Genomic DNA, 16,144 nt, shown 5'->3' with positions numbered 1-16,144 from the left:
ACTCTTCCACTAAATAATGAAGGGGAAAACAAAATCATGAGATTCTAGCGACAATCGTTACTTGTTCTAAGTCGAACCATATTGACTTTGATACCAATTTATAAGGGAGCTGCTTTGTGTTCAAGAAAATGCATGGGACCTGCACCCCTAAGACCTTCTATCCAAAAGTCTAGATTAATATAGGATATTTACAAGTTCATGTTATAGATGAACACTTTATTCTTTTTTAATATAGGATATTTACCACTTGCATATGTACCCAGCAATCAATTTAAAATATAGTAAATCCCTTTATAAATCAAGCAAATTCTAATTTTTGTCGAGGTTTTTATCTATTAAATTGAAAACATGTAAATCTAGATCTTCAGATTAAAAAACTCAATTAAAATTTAAGTTTTGAAAGCAAAGAAGCTTATATATTTGGTGTATTTCTTAAGAAAAAACCTCATTCAGTATGATATATATATATGGAAACAATTGAACTCATTGCAGACATAAGATTTCAACCGAAAAAAAATAATTCTGCTCGAATTATGGCAAAGCTTAAGGGTTCACCAAAATAAATTATGGTTATTTTATGAAATTTTTAGCACAAATCTTGACTTTGTTGCATGATTAGTCACCACTGAATAGATAATAATTGAGTCGGCTGTCCACATAATCAATTTCCATAGAAGCTTGGATTTTTTTAGCACTGTTGCTTGAATTTAAGAAAACGAAAGGAAAGGAATTGCTAACAACTATAGCTCACCTGCCCCAAAAAGGTTGGTTAAGACTTTAGATCATTAATAGATAAAGATTAATTAACTAGTTAACATCATATGTGCTTTTTTGCTTTTCTAGATCTAAATATTTCCCAAGTCAAAGTACAAATCTTGCCCCCACCCCCCCACTTCCAAGCCATTAAATCTTGATTTCATTTGTTAATTTCTCTTAGCTACTCTTTCCTTCGACAATATACACTTTCAAATTTACATTCTAGCTAGTGCATGATTAATAAATTTTGAGTATATGGTAAATCGACTTGATTCAAAAGGAAGAAAAGAGCAATTACTATATGTGTGTGTTTTATACATCATTAGTTAGCATTTGATTACATAAAAAAAAAGATGAGAATAGTTAAAATAGAGAGGATATTTTTCAAAATAATAAAAACTCATTTTAAAATTATCTTAAAAACAAATTTTATTTTATGTTTGTTTTTCAATCTAAACATGTTTCTATCATTTCTGTATTTGCCTCTTCTTTTCTAAAACATTAATCAAATATAATCTTAAATATCTTATAGCATCAGTTAAATAAAACAAAAAAAAAGAAAAAAATATCTAATAATATAAATATTTACGAGGCTCTGGAATTCAATTCCCTAATTTGAGGAGAATAGATAGGTCCATTGTTTTTGAAGAAAAAGAAAAGGGGAAGAACTTTTTGCACTTGGTGACAACTAATTTTGTTGAAAAAACTGGAGAACTTTGCAAAGAATTAATTTGAAAGAGATCCTTTCTAAGAGTATTTAATGTCAAAGAAAAAACAACAATATTTAACACAAGTTGGGGAGGTAATAATGGTAGAACCCAAAAGCAATAAATATAATAAATTAATTAAGGACGAGGTATCTGAATTTTGCTATACTCCCACCATGCATATATAGAAACTCTGTCTCTCTTCAATTTTTTTACTATAATATGAAAAATATCTAGCAAGTCAGAAAGAACCATCACTAGGAAACCTCAACTTTATTTGTTCAACTAGCAAGAAAAGGAAAGGATATATCAAAATTTAGATTCTTTTTGCTAGAAGGAAAAGAGGCCAAAGTAATAAGTAATGAATGAAGTTTAATAAACACACACAAGCTAATTAAATACACTTTGTTATTTTAAAGCATAGTTATAAGATTTGATATATAGCTCGGGTTACGTGTTGAATAGATCAACTTGTAGATGGAGGAATCAATCAAATTTTATTTTTTTAATTAAAGCTACATTGTTTTGTTTTTTCTAAGAATAACCAAAAGATATTGTTTCACTTAAAAAATTTAAAAATTAAAATAATATTGTTTTAGTTAAAAAAAAACTGAAATAACATCATATTAATAAAAAAAATAATTGAAAATGAAACTTTGTTTAAATTAGATTTTAAGTTAACAAGTTATTAAATTAACCCAGCGAGCGGAGCTATATTTTATAACTATGTCTGGGGTGTGGGGACAATCCATCTCGGCAATGGAGATTGTAGAACGTCGAAGAGGTCAAATTTGAAGAAAAATAAATCATTTCCACATAAATTCTTTCAAGAAAAAAGCTGAAGAAGAAGATTTTCTTCTTGCATGAGTCGTGTGAGGGGTTGCAATCTTTAATTCTTGTGGGCCTTGGTCCTCCACCTCTTTTAGAAATTAGAAGTAGATTGTTGTTCGCGCTACACTTAGATATTTATATTATTTTTTAATAGATAAAAAAATAGCAATATATATATATATATATATATATATATATATATATATATATATATATATGTAAAGCAATCACAATAATACAGGGAAAGAAATTATCTAAGGATAAAAAATAAGTTATCTACTTGATTATATTTAATAAATTTATTTATTAAAATTAATTTATAATAGAAAGTACAACATATAAAATTTATTAAATAAAATAAAAAAAAAAATATTATGCAATACTGCATATTAAAAATGTAATAAAAATAAATATTTAATATATATAAAAAAATTACAAATGAATTATAATAACCTCTTAAAAAATTAAACACACTAAATATAATTAAAAAATAATTACTATTTAAAAAAAATTAAAAAAGCCAAAAAATCACAAAGAAGATGTATTAATTAAAAATAAATTTTAAAACTATTTTAGAAAGACATATAAAAAAATATTAATAAAAAATAAAAATTTTAAAAAAGATAAGGCCAGGTGATATGGACTTGGTAAACCAGGCCCAGCACGTGGCTCATCAAGAAATAGCCCACGTGCGAGCCTGAATTTTTTTTTTTTTGAGTTAATGGGACGGACAAATATCATCTCTTTTATTTTTTGATAAAAAAATAGATAATGTGTTTTATATAATTCTTCAAATTTTGGTTATTATGGTGATCGGAAAAACAAGTTTCTTGTTTTTCACTAAAAAACTTATTTTAGATCTAAAACACCTAGTAAATACCCTTGAAAACTTGCTAAATCAATTCATCGCCTCCAAAACCGCCTCAAAATCATAATCAACTCGAAACCAAAAATCTTTTTAAACTTATATTTGTTTTTTAAGTGCTTTCAAGATTTTTTTTTAAAAAACTTCAGATACTAATATACTTATCAAACATAATTGTAAGAATAATATCAGTGGATGGTGCGGTGTTCTCTTCTTAATATATCCATTACCTAGTTCCCCACTTTATGATTTCCAAGAACAAGATAGTAACCTAATTGGATGAAAACGTCAGGTATTCAGTACTGGGTTCAATAATAAATATACAAGATAGCAATATACATTGTGTATAGAAATTAGAGTTATCAAATCCTAAAATTACTATTTTAAACTATAAAAAAATAGACAAAAAACTCTGGTAATTTTTGAAAAGTCTAAAATTCAATAATACAATGAAAAAAAATAACAGATCAACTATTTATATAGAAATCAAAACTAACCTAAAGAATCCAAAACTAAATATGAAAAATAATTAAAATTTAAAATTAATTAAAATAATAATTAAAACAATAAAAATATCATCTTCTAGATCTAATTTGAGGACCTTCCAGATCTAATCTAGTTATAGTTAGTCAATTTTGTTATAAAACTAGATGTGTAAAACTTTCTAAGAAAATTTAAGCTTGATTGAATAGTTTGAAACTGTTTTTTTTAGACAATATATTTGAAGAATCTGAACTTTTTGGCAGAATTTATTTTATCTACATAGTACATAAACACATCATAAACACTTTACACTTTATAATGTGGAAAGAAATGATGGCCTGTACCAAGAATAGCACGGAGGAATCGAATAGGGCAGAGGAATTTAGGGCAAAGATTCCCACAAATTAATGCTTGGTGGGTGTCTGGCTGATGTGGAAGGCAAAATATGCATAACCAGAGCACATGCGGGTAATTGCTTAATTTCTCATAGTAATCAAGGGGCCAAAGACAATAGAGGTTAGATTCTCTCCTAAGTTGTAAGAGCCAAAAAACAGCACTGAATATCTTCATCTTTTTTTATATAAAATCTCCATTTTGACATTCCTGTGGGAGGTGCTTTTCTACCTCCCACATCTTGCTGCTTGAATGCCAACTAGGGAAGCTTGGGGTTGCTCTTTTCATCATTATGCTTCTACTTTCTTTACCAGGTTAATTTGCACAAAGACGATTTTCGTGTCCTTGACACCTTTTCATTTGATTTGTTTTGTTCGACAGGAAATTCCAAATCACTCATCATCAAACAAAAATAATACCACACCTATATATATATATATATATATATATATATATATATATATATATATATATATATATATATATATAAGGAGTTTTTATTTTATTTTATTCCTTTTATTTTAGCACAATTAAAAAAATTGAAGAAAAACACATTGCAAAAAATATTTTTTAAAAAATAATAAAGTTGAGAGAGTCGAAGATGACATCTGCGACTCACAAGTTGCAAATATCATATGTGGCTCTTTTTAAATTACAAAATGGTAAGCAAAAAAATTAATTTGAGGAGAGAGGAAAGAGAAGAAAGAAAAAAAAAATTTTGAAAACATACCAAAACTCTAATAATAACATTACCAGTATTATAAAAAAAATCTTAATAAAAAGAATTTAACAATACCAGAAAAGCTTACTAACAGAGATGGAAGTGGGTCACGTGAGCTATTCAAAGTGGTAAGGTTTGCTTGACCTTCCCTAATGTTGTTATATTTTTTTCAACGAAGGTTTTTTGATAATACCGGTAATGTCATCATCAAAGTTTTGATATATCTCCATTATATTTTTTTTCTTAGTTTTTTTATCTTTCCTCCCTCTCCTTTCATTTTAATTTAGTTTTTTGCAAATCATTTTATAATTTAGAGAAAATCACATATAATACTTATGATTTCTGAGTTGCAGATATTATCTATAACTCTCTCAACCATATTGTTTTACTGTTTTGCATGAAAACTCTATACCAAGATGCTTAGTACAATAATCTTTGGGAATATTCATGTTTTGTCTCTTGTGAATAATTGTGATCTATTTTTATCTCGTATTAATATTATTGTAAATGTTGATTACATTCAATTGAAATTAGAAATTTAAAAGTAGAAAACATAATTCTTCATAATTATATCTATTTTTAAATAAAAAGTTTAATGATGCTGTTAGCGTGACAAGGTGCTCTAATATGTTTTTTTAAAAGGATTGTGACAATTAACAAGAATAAAATTACATGATAATAAATCTTTAATTTATAAAAAAATCTAAAAAGAATTAGGAAAAACTTAACACACACACACACACACGAAGACAAGCTATATAATAAAACTTATTGTAAAGTTTATATATATACGAAAATGTAATAATAAATAACCACAATTTGCATTATATATACTTTGCAAATGTTCACTTGAAGACAACTCTTGCTTGGTTTAGCTAACTAGTCACTACAGCCAATGACATCTCGATAAACATGACGAGCTTGGACCACCTCCTTCTACTCTCCAATGCTAATTTAATGCCGACAACAAGTCTTATAAATATTCACGGTCGATATTTATTCATCTTCTGCCCTGGCTTTCTCGTCTTCTTGGAGCATCGTCATTTATTCATAAAAAAATATGAATTACTAGGTTGTTGAATTAATTTGCAAATCATTAAATTAATTTTTTTATTAAAATAAAACCATTGTATTATTTCCTTTTAAAAATATTATTGACGCTACGTACCATGTTTGTATTTATATTGGGTTTGAATGTCTCAATTGAATTACTAAAAAATAAGATAAATTAATCAGGTTTGATCGGATCATTAATTTATTTGATTTAAGGTTTTAAACTCTAAATTATCTGATCAATCTATTTAGATTAGGATTGAATTTAACAACTATATGATAATCTTAGCTTTGTATTTCAATACGGCATTCCAAAGATGATAAATGTTGATGACTACCTGACAGGGAAAAACACGATGGAGAAATACAGACATCTTTTTCTTGTATCCATTGATGTATTCCATGCTCTTGAAGCTGTACCGCACAATGATTGCACTACAAGACAACTCGATCCATAAATACTTGATGCGACTATTGCTTCTTCTTTTTTTGCCATGGATAAATTACAAGATATTGGTCGCATCACGCCCATCTTCCTCGAATTAAAGAATGGAAAATAAGGAATCAAAGTCTTTTTGCTATGTATATAAATTAATATATAGGACAACTGGTACTTGTGGATGATCACTTCGTTAGATTAAGATGGGTGTGAGTGTTAAAAGCCAGATTGTTGAAAAGAAAGATAATCAATCTAGTACCATATGTTGTAACCCAATTTTGGATCCACCAAGGTTTTCTCGAATGTTATTTTATTTCTATTATTATTTATAAAAATCCAAAAAAATTAAGAAAAAGTTTAAAAATTCAAAAATATACTTTTCTCAAGTCAACCGCATCTTTCCATCAAAACCGAGTACACCGGGTCAATACGGGTCAAACCATGTCGACCAGGGTAAAAAATAAGTTTCGGGCCGTTTCGGGTCAAAACCGTCATTTTTGACCAAAACCGAGTCCACCGGGTCAATACGGGTCAAACCATGTCGACCACGGTAAAAAATGAGTTTCGGGCCGTTTCGGGTCAAAATCGTCATTTTTGACCAAAACCGAGTCCACCGGGTCAATACGGGTCAAACCATGTCGACCACGGTAAAAAATGAGTTTCGGGCCGTTTCGGGTCAAAATCGTCATTTTTGACCAAAACCGAGTCCACCGGGTCAATACGGGTCAAACTATGTCGACCGGGGTAAAAAATGAGTTTCGGGTCATTTTGGGTCAAAACTATTATTTTCGGTCATTAAAATTAATTTTTAGCGGTTGAAACGAGGTTTTTCTAATACTGATTTGAGTTTTTAATTTTATCTATATAAATATATATATTATTATATATAATAAAACAAAATTAATAATACAAATTTGTTATATTAGGCGGGGCAGTTATACTAATTGTAGGCGGAGTAGTTGGCGTACACAATTTTTCTTAAAGCAGATGCGTGTTGTCCCCTGTCATTGGCTATAAATAGCCAGTGACAGTACGCCAGAAAGGGAGAAGAAAAGAAAAGAAAAAAAAGAAAAGAATCTTACTATTCACGTTTTTTTCACTATTTCTTCATGCGAGTAGGATATTGATTTTCAAAAAAAACAATTTGAAAAATACCAAATATATCCTAACCGTTAGATATATAGTGTTTAGATCTGAACCGTTGATTTAATAGGGTACAATAGAGCTTACCACACCAAATTAAAACCCAAATCAATCTCAGCCCTTAAAACAATTCTCCTTTAGATCCGTTGCGCCACGTCATCCGGTGTACCGAGCGTTCGGTGCACCGCGACACACCAGATCAAGGCTCCTCTCATCCGGACCGTCCGATCAACTTCCAGATCCAGCCAATCGCAGCCGCAAGATCAGTTCAAAGGAGATCCAACGGTTCACAGCCTTCAGATGCACCGGTGAACCATGCGCGCGTTCACACCATAGCACAGCTTAGAGTCTCTCTCTCCTCTCGCCGGCGACTCTCTCTCTCTCCCCCGATCTCCCATCTCCGGCCGTCTCCAGCTTCCGCACCACCACAGAAAGTTTTCTCCCTTGATTTAAAGAAAAACCCAGGTGGTTTTCATTGATTTCGCCGCCTCAGTTGGCCGGAAAAGGGCCGCGATTGTCGGCGGCCACCGAAGCTTCAAGTCGTCGATTCTCCTTCGTCAGCCATCAACGACCGACGATACCACCTCCATCAGAATCCTCGTACTCAGATCTACCAGGATCGACCGTCGGTTGGACAGAAATCTCGCCGGGAAATCTCGCCGCCGCCCACAGTAACCGCGCGTGTGCCACACGCGCCGCCAGTGGCATTTTCGTAATTTTTCGAGAAATCCGAGGGTATTTCAGTCCTTTACCTATACATTGACACTCAGGTAATTTTTTGGGTTTCAACTGGTATTTTTGATATTTTTTTATATATAAATGCTTGTAAATTTTCTTGCATGTTGTAAAAAAAATACAAAAAAACAAAGTCGACAAGTCTCCTAATTTTTAGGGACTGATGTCAGTTTTAACGCGTCTCCTATTTTTAGGGACCGACGTTAACCGTTTTTAAAAAACAAGTTACCAATAAACCCAAAATATAATGGATTATATCCATTATTTCTTTTGGTAACCCAGACGTAATTCTCCTTTTTAGGGACAAACGTCAATATTTTAGACGAGTTTCCTAATTTTTAGGGACTGATGTCATTTTTAATGTGTCTCCTATTTTTAGGGACCGACATTAATCATTAAAAAATTTACAAATAAACCCAAAATATAATCGCATTTGAATCAAATAGAAAACACACAAGTAAGGGTAACCTTTCTATTGAAAGGATGTTTTAAGGGTGGTGTCTACCTTCCCTTAATCATAACTAACCCCGTACCCGAATCTCTGGGACCAGTGTCTAATTTGGGATTTCTAGTTCCCTCAAATTACTAGATGGCGACTCCAATAAAATCTTTGTTTCCCCCAATCGAGAAAAAAACCATTTTTGTTAAAATAAAAAAAATGCGGGAGCCGTCGCCCGACGTCGTGTATCGACAGAATGGCGACTCCACTGGGGACTTAGGGTTGAGCCAACTGCTTGTGTTTACTTTTCATTTGCTGTTTCTTATTGCTATTTATTTTTGGGCATTTAGTTTATTTGCATTATTTATTTTATGCAATATCTACTGTGATTCGTTTTAATTTTTCATATTGTCACATGCATACATGTTATTTATTTGTGTATTCACACACTTCACGGTGAACCCATAAAAGCTCTGGACCCGAGCTCGTCCTGTTTAAGGTTAGAAAAGAGAGATTCAAGTGGCAAGTGTGACTTATGTCCACTGATGCTCATTTGGACTTTCGCTTGGATTGTAACTCACCCTATGCAACTAGTACTGTGGAGTCTTTCTCCCCTACTCATGTTGTATAAGGTTAAGAGGCTGATTACTTCACGAGTAATTCGGGCAATCTAAGAACCAAAAAATATCTTTAAGGATAGACTAAACTCAGCCAAACCTTATGAGCTAGATCCTATCAAGTAGGATATACCCATTAGGACACGAACAAATGTAAATACATGAACATACATGTTCATATACATTTCATATGCTCATTAAATCTCCACCGATCCTTACAGGAAGTGTGAGATGGAAAAACCCATTACTATTAAGAATTTTTTTGATCAGATCAGAATTGAGCCAACATGACGAAGGGGATTGTTTGCCATCAGAATTTGAGTTTCATGAGAAATGTTTATTTTTTATTCTGATTTATGGCATCAAATTTCTCCCCCAAATCGGTTCAAGTTCCTGTAGGTTTGGAGTCCTCAGTGAGAACTTTCTTAAGAGAGTCTGATCTGGTCTATTCCTCGTCATAAGGAAACCTTGAAACAAATAACAAACATGCATAAAACATATGGCATTTTACATCCATTTAGGCATTTCATTCATTTATCGAGCATGCACACGGTTGAAACATACGTTCCCCTACCTGAGGTCTAATGGACTGATAAAGACAGAGGTTAGACAGAGGTTTGATAAAGGAAGTTGAGAGCAGTAAAGTTGAAGTAGCTCGACTCATAAATCTGTTTGAATAAATGTTGAGCTTCAAGAATGGAAAGGGAACGTTTGCACAGTCTCTTGCTGGGAACACTACTTGTCCACGTTCCATTGAAGTTGCACCTTTCCTTTTTCATCGTGAACAATGACAACAATGCCTTCAGTCATCAATTAATGACGACAACCTTTGTTCTCGTTCAACTACACTGATAGTCGCTCAAAGCCTGCACATATTCCAAGAGCACATAATAGCTGCTAGCTTTCTGTTCCTGGTGCATTGGCCTTCTTTCCAGACATCTCTATTGTAAACACCATTCCGGTCCAGCAGCATCAGATGCTGATCTAAGAAAAACAAGAGCAAACATTGCAACTTTAACAAAGCAGAATTCCTACTATAGGTTTTTGTTTGATGTACTGCCAGTGAGGAATCGAAGAGGAGACAAAATGGTTTCAGATTCATCATTTTCTCTTCCAGTTGAGACAACGCGTGATTCCACACGTCGGTAGTGGTGGTGCTGCATGTTTCTATGCGTTACTAAGATCACTGGCTGTTGGAAAGTTTCTACCAATCCACAAATAACCACAATAACATGGGAAGATTGACATGATGTTGTGAGGATTGTCTAAAGAATTGAACAAGCTATGAAGAGGGGAATGATTGAAGATTCTACCAAGAATTCTAGAACAATAATGAGAGATGAATCAAAGGATAACCCTGACGATGGGAAGCCTTAATTATGTGGTCCAACCAGGTCTCACTATAACATCAATTGCTCAAATGTCTTTGCTAAGATTGACATACCTCGACCACTCGAGTTTGTCTACCAGCATCTGTTAGACTCTGGACTTATTGCCTTGACTCCACCAATTTACCTCATTTTGAGTGCGCCTTTGAGCCCTCAACTCCTTTTTAGTGCGCCTTTGAGCCCTCACCTCCATTTTGAGTTCGCCTTTGAGCCCTCATCCCTTAGGTAGTGCGTTTTCTAACCCTACCTCCTTTTGAGTGCGCCTTTGAGCCCTCAACTCCTTTTGAGTGCGCCTTTGTGCCCTCAACTCCATTTTGAGTGCGCCTTTAAGCCCTCATCCCTTAGGTAGTGTGTTTTCTAACCCTACCTCCTTTTGAGTGCGCCTTTGAGCCCTCAACTCCTTTTGAGTGCGCCTTTAAGCCCTCAACTCATTTTGAGTACGCCTTTGAGCCCTTATCCCTTAGGTAGTATGTTTTCTAACCCTACCTCCTTTTGAGTGCGCCTTTGAGCCCTCAACTCATTTTGAGTGCGCCTTTGAGCCCTCATCCCTTAGTAAAAGATACATGAATATCATTGGGGGATTTTGTGCCATTCAGTTGAACAGTTGCAAGAATTTCAAGAATCGAGTTCAGTTTGTGAAAAATGACATCATCGGCCATATTGTCACCTCAACATCCTCAGAATGACAAGTGATCGAAATGCTTGGCAAAACACAGATATCGCCAGAAAAGCTTATCCAAGAAGAGTGTTAAACTGTCGATTCTTTTTGTTATGAGTTTTGTCATTCTGCATTTTATTTTGGGATCACATCTCATCTTTTAATGAAACATGTCTTTTCTTTGTCCCTTTGTTGTTCTGAACGCATGAGATGTTTCTTTCAAAGGTTATTTACAAAATATTTTGATCAAGCTCCAACATGCGTTTAAGATTAGTCAATCCTGAAGATTAAAATTATGTTGCTTGAATGACTCGATGCTTGTTGAAATGACATGAGGTGACCAAAAAACTTTTGAGCTCACACATGAAATTGAACCACATACCATATAGCTAAGTTTTAGCAGTATGCATAATGACACGTAGTGGATTCAGTAGTTATGGACTCATGAATTATGATTCGTACAAGTCTAAACCATTACATTGGGTGAGGTCAAAATTTATCGGTTCTAACCGACCTTGCTTGAAATGAGAAAAGGCCATTTTTGTTTCATCCTTTCACAATTCTTGAAATATATATTCCTTGCAGTCCCATTTTGAGCTGATAGAATATTTCTTTCATAAAAAACCCTGACTAGGATCACACCCCACACTGGGGGCAATGAGAGTCTTTTCCTAGAAAAGACGAAGACAATGTTAGAGTCAATGGATAAAGGGAAGGCTTAGAACAAAAGTCCAATAATTGAGAAAGGGCTAGAAGAAGAAAGCCAAAGATTGATAAAGACACAACAAATGCCAAAAGTTAACCTGAAAAAATTTCAAGTGTGATGTCTTTCGGTGTGTTTATGGTAAAGCCTCTATAATCCTCAAAAGTTTAGATTGGTTATTCATCAAAGAAAAGTTGAATTTGCGTTATGACCTATGTTAAACAAATGTTGATTTTTGAGATTAACAAGGTTATATGTCACTATCTCTACAAAGACAACATGAGGAAAAGAGATTGATGAGTAATTGATGGTGATCCTAGGTTCTTGAAACCCTCAAACACCTTTTGAGATTGTGAAATTCCTTTCTTTCATAGCCATGAACCATAGCCTACATTACGTGCTTTAGAAAGTCCTTTTTAATCAAGTAAGCAATCTGAACCGATAAATGGCGATCTCAAAACTTGAAGAGTTATTTCATACAGGTCGTGACTTCATGAATCAAGCTACTGATTATTATGCATGCTGATAAAATTGGTGCTAAGAAAAAGAAACAATCTTTCTTGATTAAGCCTCAAGTTTTGACTCGGGTACCTTGTTTTTCTTGAAATTCATAAAAGGTCACCTCATCACAAACAATCAAAAGATATACCCAAAATTAGAGTTTAAAATGGATACAAAAAACCATGGAAAAAGCCATTTTAATCTTACAACGAGTCAATTTTTTTCTCTCTCTCTCAAAATACAAGACAATCAAAGGACTGCATTGAATAGCGTGTGTTGGATCTTTGACCAACAAAGCTTGATTTCCAAAAATACTTTCAAAAATTGACATCTCTCTGATTTCATTTCAACAATCAGACTTGAATTGACATGATCTTTGAAATGTGAGATTTGATTCCAAAATAAGAAAGATTTTCAAACAGGAGAAACATCGACCGAGTTCTTAGATTCCTGACAGAAATGACATCAATTCTCCTCGACACTCCTGGGGACAATACAATGACCTTCAAGAAGGAAAACAAACAGTTTTTAAATCAGCTGGGGGTAAAGATGATCAAATGATGAATCAATGAACTGAGGACAATATGGTTCAAAGAAAGATAATCAGTGAATGAGCACATGCAGATCAATTAAGGGCAATGATGTTCAAGAACAGTTTATGATCCAGTAAACCCCGACAACAATTGAGAACAAGGATGTACCTGAAAGACATCTTCATATCTTCATCTTGGTTTATCGTCTCCAATATGGCTATGACTATTGAAAGATATTATCACATGATTGCCTTTGAATGAATGCACCGCACCCACCTAGACTGGCCGTGGGCCCATCTGATTTGAAGCACAAATGCGCATTGCACCACATGAGTATGGGTGATAAAAGCAACGTCATTGATGATGCTGAGACACTTCTTCTCACAATCTGGTGAGATGAGTTGAGAAGAACTTATTGAGAAAGAAACTGAGCATACAACGATGAGCTTTGTACTGCAAAGTATGAAATGCAGGTCTGAATAACATGACAGTTCCATGAAAGTGGATGACCGCATATCCTTGAAGGGTATGTTTCAACTAGAGGTGAGTTCATAGCTGATTGACAATCTTGATGGGTGTTAGCACGATGCGCACAATCAATCAGAGAACAATTCTTGAAAGAATCTTGGAGATGAACGATTTGTTAAACTTCTTAATGATGAATCAAGCAACGCTACACTTGGGGGCATTGTCAAGCTTGATAAACAGTGAGAGCAGTAATTATCGCGGACAGCCCAAGATGGACACTGCATTTACAACTAAGCGGATGGCTAGCACATGAATAAGCCAATGCATCGAAAAACAAATAAGGTTTTGGAATGCAAACAAAGCCACCCTATGACGATGAAGCATCAAAGAGGGGGAACCTATATTTCAAAAACAGGTAAGATTCATTGCATATCATCTAACTTCACGAGCATTGCATATTTGTTTTGCAGATATTTCACGAAACAATATCCCCACTGGGATCCAACGAGACTCACATGAATTGAAGTTCTTTTAAATCACATCAAGGATGGCGATTCCACAAAAGCAAAATTCATAAATGAAGATAAGAAAGATGGATTTTTATTCATGGGAAAAGAGGTTTACAAGTACAAATGTTAAACAGTGCGAGGACGATCAGGGATATTTTCATCTTGATGGTTAATCATGCCTCGGAATTCCTCAAATTGTTTATGCATACGCTCCATCTCTTCCTCGAACTCAAGGTGTCGTGTGTTAACATAGTCCCGCCAAAAGTCAACACGTGTATTCAGCTCTTGGTTTCTCCTCTCCAAGTTGTTTCTGTGACGTCTCTCATCACGGAGTCTATTCCTTAAATTCTCAATCTGATGATGGAGATCAAGAACCTGAGTATTCAACTCAAGTCTTCTGGCATGAAGACGCTCTGCAACGTTCACCAAAGACGAAGTAGCTCTGATACTGAGAGCAAGTGACTGATTCACCGCTTCAATATCGGTCCTGGCAGCTAGCATTATTTCATCACGAGGAAGGATCATGTCTCTAGCCACGGCTACAGCAATATCTTCATTGTCCATTACAGTATCCTCTATTGTAACCGGACGACCATTCACTTCAAAGGTAGTACGCCAAACTGCAGGCTCTACTGCAGGAACAGGGTTTGGGTTAGCATTGGAAGAAGAGGAAGACATGATTAAAGCTTCAAAAGTTAAGAACTTTGAGAGTATTGAAAATGCAAGAAGTTGATGATGTCTTTTGCCAAATACTGCGTGATTTATAAGGAATTTACTCCTACCATCGTTTTGAATGACAGCTCAAATCTCAACTGTACATACAGTACTTCCTTGGGAAGCTTTCCTCATTTTTGGGATCCACAAATTGAATCTCAACCATACATAGATGACTTCCTTGAGAAGCTTTCCTTATTTTTGGGATCCACAAATCAGATCTCAACCGTACATACAAGATTTTCTTGAGAAGCTTTCCTCATTTTTGGGATCCACAAATCAAATCCCAACCATACATACATGACTTCCTTGAGAAGCTTTCCTCATTTTTGAGATTTACAACTCAGATCTCAACCGTACATACAAGACTTTCTTGAGAAGCTTTCCTCGTCTTTGGGATCCAATTACAAATCACATCCCAACCGTACATACAAGACTTTCTTGAGAAGATTTCATCATCTCTGAGATCGATTTACAAATCAGATTTCAACCATACATGTATGACTTCCTTTAGAATTTTTTCATCAAACCCTGAAGCTTATTGCTGAAATTACTTTCATGTATTTCACAAAATTATATTGAAATCACTTTCAAGTATTTTCAATTAGACCACTTGCGAGTTTCCTCGCATTTTCACCATCGGGCAGGTCGCCTGGAACAATTAGACCACTTGCGAGTTTCTTCGCATTTCACCATCGGGCAGGTCGCCTGGAACAATTAGACCACTTGCGAGTTTCTTCGCATTTTATCATCGGGCAGGTCGCCTGGAACAATTAGACCACTTGCGAGTTTCCTCGTATTTTCACCATCGGGCAGGTCGCCTGGAACAATTAGACCACTTGCGAGCTTCTTCGCATTTTATCATCGGGCAGGTCGCCTGGAACAATTAGACCACTTGCGAGTTTCCTCGCATTTTATCATCAGGGTGGTCACCTGGAAAATAGGACCAATGTTGAAATCACTTTCATGTATTTCACAAAAAAATCAATTTTTGAAATCACTTTCATGTATTTCACAAGACTAATGTTGAAATCACTTTCATGTATTTCACAAAAAAAATCAATTTTTGAAATCACTTTCATGTATTTCACAAGACTAAGGTTGAAATCACTTTCATGTATTTCACAAAAAAAAAAAATCAATTTTGAAATCACTTTCATGTATTTCACAAAACCATTGTTGAAATCACTTTCATGTATTCCACAATGCTAATCTGAAATCACTTTCATGTATTCCACAATGCTAATCTGAAATCACTTTCATGTATTTCACAACATTAATCTGAAATCACTTTCATGTATTTCACAAAACCAGTATTGAAAACACTTTCATGTTTTTCACTTGGGCAGGTCGCCCATAACAATTAGACCAACCGAAAAATCTGTGCATTTTTCAACACTTCCATCGTTTTTCTTTACAAAACTTACTATGCAAAGTCAAAAGAAAATGAATTTTCCAATGCCTTTGCACCGTAAGCATTGTAAAGAG

The sequence above is a fragment of the Populus nigra genome, chromosome 8, assembly GCF_951802175.1.
Source record: "Populus nigra chromosome 8, ddPopNigr1.1, whole genome shotgun sequence".
NCBI lineage: Eukaryota > Viridiplantae > Streptophyta > Magnoliopsida > Malpighiales > Salicaceae > Populus > Populus nigra.
The sequence above is the reverse complement of the archived record's forward strand: the minus strand, read 5'-3'. Positions refer to the sequence as shown.